Raw genomic sequence first — 12,134 nt, 5'->3', positions numbered from 1 at the left:
ACCCTTAACCAATCGTTCTGAGATGGGGGGTCAGGCCACCTTCCTTTAGCGTGTAGTGCTGCATAAACCACCTTGGTTATCATTTCTCCTAGCACTATGTAGGTTGGATTTTTGTTGCCCATCTTTACCAAGCTGTCATGTATGTATGCCACGTGGTTGATAATCTTTGGGGTGCCTTTTGTCATTGCCCAAGTAAACGTTGTGGCAATTGCACTTGGCGGCATCCTGTACTTCTGTGGCCTCTTAGTGCACATGTGGAAGTACTGGTTGTTCAACTGGCTCATAATTGCCACCTTTGGGTTGGCAATGTCTTCAAAGGTGTAATTTGCCTTTTTCTCTTTGTACACCTTGACTTCATCCCTTCTTTTTGTCACACTGTCTCCCTGATTGGAGAGATCTAGTGCATGGGCTACAACCCGCTCTGTGATTATGATCTTTGTATCTGGTCTGCCTTGTAAATATGTTACCTTGGCCACTCCATCCTCTTTGATGCTTGTTACAAACTCCCATACTCTTTTGATGTCCACCCCTGCTGGTATTGCTTCGAAGTAGTTGTGGAGGTAAATTTTCTCCAAGTAGCCGGACATTTTGCTTCGTGAAAAGTCATTGAGGTCTCTTGGCAGCATTAGTAGCTCTATAACATTGCCTTCAGTGTCCTTGAACATGCCCTGGTAGATCTTTAGGTCGTTTTACTCTAATAGATCTTCCTGTATCCATGTGCTGGTAGGCTTTAGTGTTCCCTCTGGAATGACAAAAGGTTCCACCTCGTCCAGATAATCTTTGATTGTTATTCTTTTCTTCTTTGCCGGTGACTTCGAGGCTGCCATAGATCCTGTTGCACTTAGTAATCCAAATTTAGCGTTTTTTCCATATTAGCTGCGAAACTGAGCTTTACTCATCCAAATGACTTGAAAATTGGAATTATAGCTTAAAAGGAACTTGTGAAGCTATGCATCTACTCACAGTGAAAATCTGGCCAAAAATTTCCATCTAGACATCCTACGCATAGGATATCTTTTTCTTCAGAATTGGTTCATACTTGACATGCAGGTAGTGTAAGGCTCATGGAGCATGGCTATAGGCTTGGATTTGAATTTGGATATCAAAAAGTGGATTTTTGGGCTGATTCAGGCTTTAGGTCACAATTTAGGTAGAATGTCCATCATAGGTAGCAATTGATGTCCAAATGGATTGAAAATTGGTATATGGGCTCATTGCACCATGGTATTGGCTCCTATGATGTCATTCCTTGCACAGAAGGCTAAATTTATGCTGAAGACATCCTACGCGTAGGATGTCTTTTTCATCAGAATTGCATGAAACTTGTTATGTGGGTTGTCCTTGGCTATGGAACAATGCCATGTTCTTGGATTTGAATTTGGATAAGATTTGATGCTTGTAGGACTCTGTGAGGTGTTTTTGGGCTCAAAAAGTGTATCTTGAAGGTGTTGGGGGTGAAAAGTGATTAGAATGGCTTCAAACTTGACATATGGGCTCTTGATGATGAGGTAATTAGATTTGAAATGACAAAACATCCCTTCCATGCCAAAAAGGTCCATTAGACATCCTACGCGTAGGATGTCTTTTTCATCATTTTGACTCCTTGACCACACAGATTGTTTGCTGATGTGTATGTGAATGTGTTGTGCAAGTTTCATGAGATTTGGTAGGTCAATGGCCCATTATTGCCTCTTTGCTCTAACTTTGCGTTTTTCCATGCATATGAGGTTAAATCTGGTCCAAATGTGATGAAACTTGGTGGATGGCTTGTAAATGTCATTCAGAACATGTGCATGACAAAAATTGATGAGGTTTGTGCCAAAAAGTGCCCTTGAGACATCCTACGCGTAGGATGTCTCCTGGTGATTTTTTCAGTGCTGGTGCTCCCAGTGCTTGCCCTTTGCTCCCCTAAGTCCCTTTTGAGCCTAATTTCAACAAAAAAGTCAAATGGATAGAGTATAACTCCTTGTGTGGACTTCAGAGCCTCCGAGCCGTTTTTTGACTTTTGGGCGATGAAATTTCTTGATGTTGGTCTCCATAGCTTCCCGATCCCTTGGGGATCCTTGCCGTATGGTTTTTGTCGACTTTGGCTTCACCGGAGTTCCATTTGGCAATTTGTCGCTCTAGAAGCACCCGTGGTTGCGTTTACATACCTTTGATGATTTGTGGTGGTCTACCACCATAGCACTTGGTTGTTGATGGTCTAGGAAAGCCGCTCGTGAAGTTTGGTGGCAAACGGACTTGCGGTTGGGTCGCAAGTGCATTTTGATGCTTTGTGTGTCTGATGCCGTTTCTGAGATTTAGTGCCGCTTCAGGTCACTTTTTGGTCATGTGGGTCTTATGGACTTGTCGAGCACGTCGAGATGCTCTTACCCATAAATTTTGGTAGCATTTGGTTGCCGTTTCGCCGATTTCCCATTTGGTGGCCTCTTGCGGGTTTCTGGGACTTAGGTTTTTTCTCGATGGTTTTCTACTGCCTTTGGCTATCCAGGACTGGTCTCCTAAACTAGGATAAGCTTCCGATGAAGTCTTGTTGCTTTCGGGTTAGCCGTTAGGTCGTTGTCTCTACTTGCAGGTCTCTACCGCTCGCTTTGTGTGTGACCTCTACGCTAGTTTTTGTGACATAATGACAATCATGCGTGAAAAGATCAAGGTGTTGGGCCTACCTCTCATGTCTGGAGCTCGTTAGGTAGTCGTGTGCGTCATAGAAGCTGTTGGAAGGTCGATCCGCTCTAGGTGGCAGAAGCTCTCTCCACAAAGTCAATAGTGAAAATGAGCTAAAAATGGGGTGAAAATTTCTTATAATGGAGGTCCCCGAAGCACTTTTCATGAAATTTGACATGTGCTCCTATCTTCTCGCGAGATGCGGTCTAAGCTCAATAATTTCTTGATTTGGACTCCATTTGCCTTGTTTACCAGAATTTTGGCATTTCGGTCAAAATCTGGCCAAAACACGCTTTCCGCTCCAGTCTCATAATTGCACCCCCACTGTACCATAGGTTGTCCTATAGTCACTGATCATCACTATATTGTTTTTTTCATTACGACTGTTTTTCACCTGATTTTTGTATTTTTGAAGTTTTCTGACGAAAATTAGCAAAATTAAAAGAAAAATAGCAAATTAAACCCAAAAAATCCCCAAAAATTATAATAAATCACAAACATCACCACAACACATTATATACACTCACATGCAACTTTTATGGCCGGATTTCTCTATTTTACCAATATTTTGCCTGAAAAATGGCTATTTCTACTTATATACACACACCTATGGGCTTGATTTAGTGTTTGGCCCCATATACCTGTAGCTTCATGCTGTATAAGGGCATATATACTTGGGTTATTCCAGAAAATTTCGCAATCAAACAACAACCCTTAAAATAGTCAAAAATCATGCCCTTTTTTGTTGTTTCTGTTATCGTTTCGCATTTGAGAGTGCCTCTAGAATGCCTCCCCCCCTCCTAGCTGGAGTCCTCCCGGACGACAAGGTATTGCCTCGGAGTATGTGCCGTGTATAGGTTGAAACAGTTGTGCTAATGCCTGGCCGATTAACGGGCCCTACTTTATGCATACTCGGCCAATGCATGGAAAAATTAATGCTGTGCAATAGAAGGGAATGAGCAAGATGCTTATTGGCACTCGCCGTCGAGGCTTCCTGTTTTCTTTGCAAGTAGTATCTATAACTCTACTGGTCTCTATTTAATTGTCCTTTTGGCAAGAGGCAATTGCTTTGCCGACGCTATTGATGGAGTCGTAGCTATTTTGAAGGATAGAGAGGGCTGTGATTGAATGGCTATGGGCCTTATGACCTTGGCTTTCCATTGGTATTTTGTTGCTGCCGATTTTTATAGATGGTTTGGTACGTTCTTTTTTGCCACTGATTTGTCTGTCATCGGCATCCACATATGATGGTGTTCCCTTTTGAAATGCAGCTGTCTGCTTTCCTTTGTTGTTTGTACGGAATGTAGTTCCTTTTGATTTTGCTTCGGTATCCAAATATGAGTGACATTTGGATTATTGATAAGGATTTTCTTTGGTATCCACATCTGTTTTATGCCCTTGGTTTGGGGTTGAACCGTCTGCTTTGTTGGAATCCGTTTGTTACATTGTGGTTTTTCCGCCATTGCATTTCTATCCTTTGGCATCCATACTTGTTTACCTTGTTTTGGTAGCCCTAATTTTTGCATTATGGCCGGTGACTTCATCTGTTTGTAATTAGCATGGTTGACTTTTACCTTATTGTTGGTCTCTGGTATCATTTTGTTCTTGATTGGCATTCGTGTTGTAGGCTTTGTTTCCAGTGATTGCATGGTTTGCAGTTGATCATGATGGTGTTAAGTATGGAGCCTGATTTACCCTTGTAATTTTCTGTGGTAAAAGCGCACATTTGTAAGGCCCCCATTATGAGGAGAAGCCATCGTGCGTGAAGGAAAATCACTCACCGGAAACCAAAATTTTCACGGACAAGAATCAGGGGCAACTTTAAAGGCCTCGGGGGCGGAGGCCCCCGAGACTTTTTTTTCGCCGGAATATTCCTTTTTGCCGGAATATTATGGCCGGACGGCGGTCGGAAAGTGGTCGGAAAACAACCGGTCGGTTGGCCGGTGGCCGGTAGTCAATGGCCAATGGCCGGTGGTCGGAAGTCAATGGCCGGTGGCCGGTGGTCGGAAGTCAATGGCCGGTGGCCGGTGGCCGAATTCAATGGCCGGTGGCCGAATTCAAAAGCGGACTTGTCTTCTCAAGGGCGGCCACACATGGGCGGATTGGAGAGTCCGATTTGGACTTATTTGCACAAGGGCGGCTACACATGGCTGTCTCTCATAAGAGAGGGCAGCCCTTTTGGCCTATAAAAGGAGGCCATTTCTACACACATTTCATAGTGTGAAGTTGATGCAACAAGGTGAGTGTGAGGTGGTGAGAGTGAAGCAAGGCGGGAGCTCCATTAAGGGTATAATCCCTTTGTAAACTACTTCTTGTTTTGAAGTACCAAAGCCATTGAGTGGCTGCTTTCCCGTGGACGTAGCCCACATTGGGTGAACCACGTATATCGTGTGTACTCTCTCTCTCTCTCTCTACACTATAATCTCGTGTATATAAATTTGTCTCTCTCCATTAAGTAATCTACTCAATTATCTATTTAGCTACGTCTTATTTCCTAACAGATGGTATTGCGGAGCAAAAGGTATCACTTGTTGTTCATGTTCATGTTGAATTTTGACTGCCTTTGCTTTCCAATCGATCTGCACATTGTATGCTTTTTGCCAAGGTTGCCCTAACATCATTTGGTGTTGTGTGCTTGCATCTGTCACCACATAGAATTTGTGTGGGTAAACATATTGATGTATCTGTACATACAATATAGTCCATCCCAATGTTTTCAATGGGTGTGATGTGCTACTTTCCAGCACTTGGGGAGTAGGATGAAGTTGATCTGTGACTCTGAGTTGTTGGTATAATCCGTAAGAGATCAAATTTGCTTGAGCACCCGAATCAAGCAAAGCTGTTGATTCAACTTGATTGTTGCTTACTTTGACTATAATTATTGGCTCCACTGTTTCTTCCTCCAACTTCATCAGTCCTATGGTGTTGATTCTTAGTGGTGGTCCACTTTGTTGTTGTCGTCACAGAAGCCGTCTTTTTGCGATGCGTTCTTGTGCTTCGGCTTGAGCTTCCGCTCGTACTCTCTCTTTCTCCTTCATTCTTTGTTTTCCTTGGTGAATTTGTTGGAGCATCTCCTATGTGAGTGGTAGATGATATTTTCTCAGTCGACATCCACTAATCCAGTTTGGCATTTCTTCACCTGCTAGTGTAGCAAGCTTGACAGCTCCACTTTGTGATAGATCATGAATCAAAAATGGTCCCATCCCTCGCTTTTTCAGTTTCTTGGCATGTTGCTTAAAGGTATAAACAAGTACGTAATCACCTCTTTTGAACTCTTTTGTACGCACATGTTTTTCAAAAAATTCCTTTTGTCTTCTCTTTTTAGCATAGATTGAAGTGACAGCTCGTAAGCGTAGTTCATCGATATTTTCAAGATCATTAATCCTTGAAGAGAGTTCATGCCCTGTCCATTCCAAGTTTGTTGCTACTTGTAGAGTTGGGATTAAAAACTCTATGGATAGTATAGCATTTAGTCCAAACACCATGTTGTATGGTGTTGTTCCTATTGATGTTTTGTAAGCTACCCTATATGCCCATAGTGTTGAGTGTAGTTGCTGATCCCAATCTGTTCTTGATTCTGACACTATTTTAGTGAGAACCGTGCATAGTGTTTTATTTGTGGCCTCAGCTTGCCCATTGGCCTGTGGATGGTATGGTGTTGATTTTCTATGTATGATCATGAATTCCCCTAGTAGATATTCAATGACTTCATTGAGAAAGTGTGTTCCACGGTCACTGACAATTTCTATTGGTAACCCATAACGTACAAAAACATGCTCATACAGAAATTGTGTCGTGGTGCGTGCATCAGCTGTTTGTGTTGCTTTGGCTTCGACCCATTTTGTGAGATAGTCCGTAGCCACAATGATATATTGGGTATGGGTGCGATATGCAGGGGGTGATATAGGTCCCACAAAATCAATGCCCCATTTTGCAAATGCTCTTGCCCCCATCATTGGCCGTAATGGCATCTCATCTCTTTTTATTGGTATCTTGGTGCGCTGACATGCATCACAACGCTTTACAAACTCTTCAGCATCCATGTGTAATGTAGGCCACCAAATTCCTACGGTTAAGCCAATTTTTGCCGTCTTATCGCCTGAAAAATGGCCTCCACTTACTCCGCTATGTGCATGTTCTAGAATCAGCAGGTATTCACTTTCACTTGCACAGATTCTAAGTTGATTGTACTTTCCCCGCTTATAGAGTTGATTCCCGATTAACTGAAAGTCGCGAGCTTCCTACTCTATAGCTTTTTCCCGTGCTCTTGTAATGTTCTCAGGGAACGTCCTAGTGGTTAAGAAGTCAATGATATATTGACTCCATGCAGGTGCTATGTTCACCTGAAACAAAGTTGCGTGATCCACGGGTCGTTTGGCACTGCATAATGTACAATTGGTAACATGAGAATGTGTGTCCGCGTACATAGTTGGCCAATAAACCCCAACTGTTTCAGTCTCTGGTATGTTTTCACTGTTGAACAATAAAATGCACAACCCTGGACATGTGCCTCTTCAAGGTAGCACTCGAATTCTTCCGAATTTATACGTAATCATAGGATTAGGTCAAATTCAAGATGATACAGCCGTCCTGCTATCAACTGGAAGTTCTTTGTTTGTCGAATTGTTTGCTGTTTGGATCTACACTCCGTATTATCAAACTCATGTACGAAGGAAAGAATTTTTCCTGAGACCATTTGGGTACCATTTAAATGTTGAAAAAATAAGCATCTGGTATGTCATCATCTACCCCTTCTAGAGCTTCCCCGTTGTGTATTCTTGAAAGATGATCTGCTCGCAGGTGGGTTTTACCCTTTTTGACCACCACTGTGAAGTCAAATTCTAGCAATATAATAAACCAACGCACGATTCTCCCTGTATTGCAAGGTTTATTTACTAGGTACAAAAGAGCTTGATGATCTGTAAAGAACACAAATTTGTTTGCAAGTAGATAATGCCGAAATTTCTTTAGAGCATAAATCATTCCTAATCCTTCCCTCTCGGTGGTTGTGTAGTTCTTTTCTGCACTGTTTAACTGTCGGCTCGCATAGCAAACCGGAAAATCCATTGTTCCGTCTCCAGGTTGAGCTAGAATACTTCCAATGGCATATGCTGAAGCATCAATGTGCACATGGAATATCTTTCCCAATCTGGTGCCTTTAGTATAAGTGCTGATATAAGATTTTTCTTCAGCTTTTTGAATGAGGTCTCACACTCCTCAGTCCACTCGTAATTGACTAGCAACCGATACAGAGGTTGTGCGATAACCGCATACATGTATATGAATCTTTGATAATATCTGCAGTGTCCCATGAAGGATTGCACTTGTTTCGCATTAGTAGGACTAGGCAGGTCTACAATGACTTTGACTTTGTCTAGGTCTGTGGTTATGCCATTTCTTGAGACAATGTGTCCTAAGATTCGTCCTTGCTTAACCATAAATACACACTTTTCCGGATTTAGACAGATTCGATATGTTTTGCACTTTTCAAAGACCTTTTGCAAATGGTCAATATGTTCCTCTCGTATAAGAGAGTGTACACACAGGTCATCCATGTAAATTTCTAAGAATATTCTTAGGTATTCCTTGAAAGCGTGATTCATTAACCTCTGGAAATTTGCTGGTGCATTTGTTAAGCCAAATGGCATAACTCGATATGCATAAATCCCCCATTCTGTGGCAAACGCTGTTTTTTGTTGATCTTCCCTTGCTATTGTCAGTTGGCTGTATCCTGAAAAACCATCAAGAAAGGAATAAGCCCGTTTCCCAGCCACTCTCTCAAGTACATGTTCTGTAATTGGCAAGGGATAATTATCCCTTATGGTTGCTGCATTCACCTTCTTGAGGTTGACACATACTCACAGTTTTCCATTCTTTTTGGAAACTACCACAATGGGTGACACCCAATCTGTATGTTCAATCTCATAGATGAATTCCTCTTCCATCAATTTATCAATCTCTTCTTTGATTCGTTTAGAAAATGTGTCATTATATGTATAAGGACGTTGTTTGCTAAGTTTTGCATCCGATTTCAAAGGAATTGTATGTTGGTAGATCAATGGATCAACTCCGTTGAGGTCTTTATAGGACCAAGCGAACACATCTTTATACTTCTTGAGAAGTTGTGTTAGCTGCACTTCCTCCTCAGGCTCTAAATCGTTGGCTATATAGACCGGCTGAGGCTTTTCACCTGGTTCTATGAGGTCTATTATTTTTGTATTTTCAGGCCCATCGTAAGATTCTTGGTTGGTTCTCTCCCTGATTGGTGGTGTCATAATGATTTTTCTATCTTGGATAGTAAATTTCCGATAGTGTGCTGGTACGTTCATGTTGCCCTTTTTGACTTCCTTTTGCCATCACTATCTTCTTAAGTAGTCCATATCTCTCTCAAAGACCGTTTCAGTTCTTGATATTTCTGTTTACGCTCCAGTTTAGTCCACTCTTGGTCTTTTGTTGGTTCTTTTTTTTATTTTTCAGATTTTTGTGATTTTGTTTTTTTTTAGCTTTTCTTACCTGTTTTATTTCTCCTCGCGTTCATTCTTTTCAATTTTCTGAGAATTTTCCTGATATTTGATTTTTTACACAATCCTCAGCTTTTACAAGCATCAAATAGTGAACTTTACCTTTTATCCTAGGCATCAGGTACTCTCTCGCTTTGTTTCTTGCTCATTTCCTCCTATAGCGTTCTTGGCGTCTAGGGTGTTGATTTGCAAAACCATAAAACTTGTTATTTTCGTTATCATTTTCACGCTCGCTTGAGGTGTCAGAACACTCGTTATCTGCATCATCATTTACTTCCAAATGTTCAGAGGAGTTGTAAAACTCTTCTTGTTCTGGAGGTTCTACCGTCTTTTTTTCCAGTACAATGCTTACCATGTAATAGGGTAGCACATCGTAGCCATTCTTATCGCAAAATTTTGTTGTTGGACTGTCGGTAATGGTACAGACATCCAATGTTGCTAGTATGTGTTCCCATTCTAGAGGTTCCAAGGCATCTTCATGGAAAGGTTCCTGAATATACTGTTTGTCCTCAATTGCTCTTTCTAAGACGAATTCCTCTTTTGTTAAACTTCCACAATGTGAAGCTCCGCACATCCATAGCTCTTTTGGTTGCCCTAACCATGCTGCTAGTTCCGATCCTGCTACTGTAGCCGAATCAAACTCTTCTACTGGTGTTTGGTTTACATCTTTGTAACTATGGTCTTTCAGGTGTATTTTAGCTGTCGTCTCACCATGTCTGAGGTATATGTGGTCATAACCCCAATCTTGGACCATCTTCAGTTGTCGCATGAATGGTCGTCCCAAGATTATCTCATAATTGTTCTTTTTGTCAAAATCGACTATTGCAAATGTATGCTCATACTCGATTCCGCACAAAGTGACAGTTACTTTTTCTAAGAGTCCTAGAGGCTTCTCCATGAACCCATCTGCCAACTGCAACTTCATTCTAGTAGCCCTCAAAGTTGGTTTTTCCCATTTTCTCCAGATTTCCTTGGTGGCGATAGCAACTCCCGCTCCACTGTCAAGAATAGCTTTGGAAACTACTCCTTGGAATTCTACCGGTAGCGTCGTGTTTCCGTCTTCTCCCTCACAATATTCTCCAACCTTATTCAATGGTACCGGCCTAGTGTTTAGGTTAGGTCTATCCAACTCCCTGATTCCTTCTTGGAGCTTCAAGGTGGGTTCTTTCACTCCAAGTTTTTCTAGGCATTTTTCTATTGTGGTCCATATGTTTGGTCTTAACCTTAAGAGTTCTGCTAACGTGATTGTGCATGCCACTGGGATGGATAACAACTCAATCAATCCTTGTGAATCCATCACCTTGTTAGAAGAAAGTCTTTGAGATGGGATTTCTCTCACTTCCGACTTAGCTTCATATTCTTCCAGGTAAGAGGGTAAAGTTCTCAAAGAGTCTGGTTGGTTGTGCCCCAAACTAATAGATCCTTGGTCTCCCCCTTCTGAATGTATCTCTAAGCTCATTTGTGATCTTGCCTCAAATTCTTCAATAGGTGGTAAGATCACGTTCTTTTCTTCTCTCGTGCTATCCATGTGGTTACTCATCCTATTAGCCTCGTTGACCTCTCGGATTTGCTTCCACAGATCATCTAAACCGTTACCATCCTTACCCATTTCTGCCAATATTTTAGGCTGGAACCCGTCACTTGCCCCATCGGTGGTGTTTGTCACTATGATAGGCTCTCCTATGGACTCATAGGCATTCGTGAGTCTTTCCTTTTTTTATTCATGTTTCTCTAATGTTGGTTGGATAGGGGTTGGAGCTGGTGCTTCATGACAATTTGCCGGTTTACCCAACAGGTCTTCCATCAATGATTGAGCCGTCTCGATTATCTTTTCACACATATCCAACCTCTGTTTTCTATTTCTGCATATGGATAAGTCATCCACCTTTGCTCCTGGGTTTGGTTATTTTTAAGTCGAGCTTCATAAACTTTTAGAAGTGCATCCAATTGCTCGTTTACCTTGTCTGCCAGTACATATCCCCCTGATCCTGCACTTTTGCGCTCTGCTATTTCTTTGGGTGTTATGACTGCTGTGGTGTGTGAGCTTACGCTAGCTAGATCCTCTAACCGCTCCAATCTATTCTTTGTATGTTTCAACTCATCGGATAGGGCTGCTTGCTCTCGTTCTTTCCTGGCTTTCCTACGCGCCTTTCTAGATTTCCAAGTGCTTCTCTGATTTTTTGTTTCTGAACTTTGGGCATCGGTTTTTGGTTCTTCTATTATGGATTCATTCGTCCTTCTTTGGGCTTGGGCTCGTGTTACCGCCTGGATAGGTATGATTGTTTCATTTTCCGATCCTCCACTGGAAGCTACTGTTCCTAACAGGTTCAAGGTGGTTTTATCTCCTTTGCTCGGGTTTTTACGGCAATCGAGAATCAAATGAGTAATTCCACATTCTGGGCAACACGCATTGACTCTAATGATTTCATCATGAGGACAGTCCCTCAGCCAATGGTCTCCGCCACACTTGTAACAAGGTCCCTTGGGTTGTTGAGGTGCTCCTTGAGCCCCTCTTTGCTAGTAAGCTTGTCTCTATCCGCCCATGCCTCCATTGGCTATGAACAACAATGTTCGTTCATCTAAACTATATCTTCCTTCTCCTGCGGCCTGTGCAGTAGTTGGTGGTCCTTGATTCCCTATCATGCTCCATGGTTCTGGTGTCGAGGGATCTTCTGGTGGGTAATAGACAAGGTTTTCTCCCTATCCATTGGGATCTTCATAATATGCATGCATAGGCACCAAAGCCTTTTCTTCTGATTTAGTTACCCTTGGTGTGTATCTTATACCAACGGGTTGTACTCCTGGTAGGGGTGGTTGTTGCCCCAACACCGGTTGTGGTCTTTCTACACCTACAGGTCCTGGTAAGTTGCCTGCTTGATATCTAGGCATCGGTGGTACTTGAGGGGAAGCTACTGGAGCTTGGGGAGCGTAAGGTCTCTCTTTCACATA

Source organism: Adiantum capillus-veneris, chromosome 8 (assembly GCF_014529385.1).
Source record: "Adiantum capillus-veneris isolate H3 chromosome 8, ASM1452938v2, whole genome shotgun sequence".
Lineage (NCBI taxonomy): Eukaryota > Viridiplantae > Streptophyta > Polypodiopsida > Polypodiales > Pteridaceae > Adiantum > Adiantum capillus-veneris.
The sequence above is the reverse complement of the archived record's forward strand: the minus strand, read 5'-3'. Positions refer to the sequence as shown.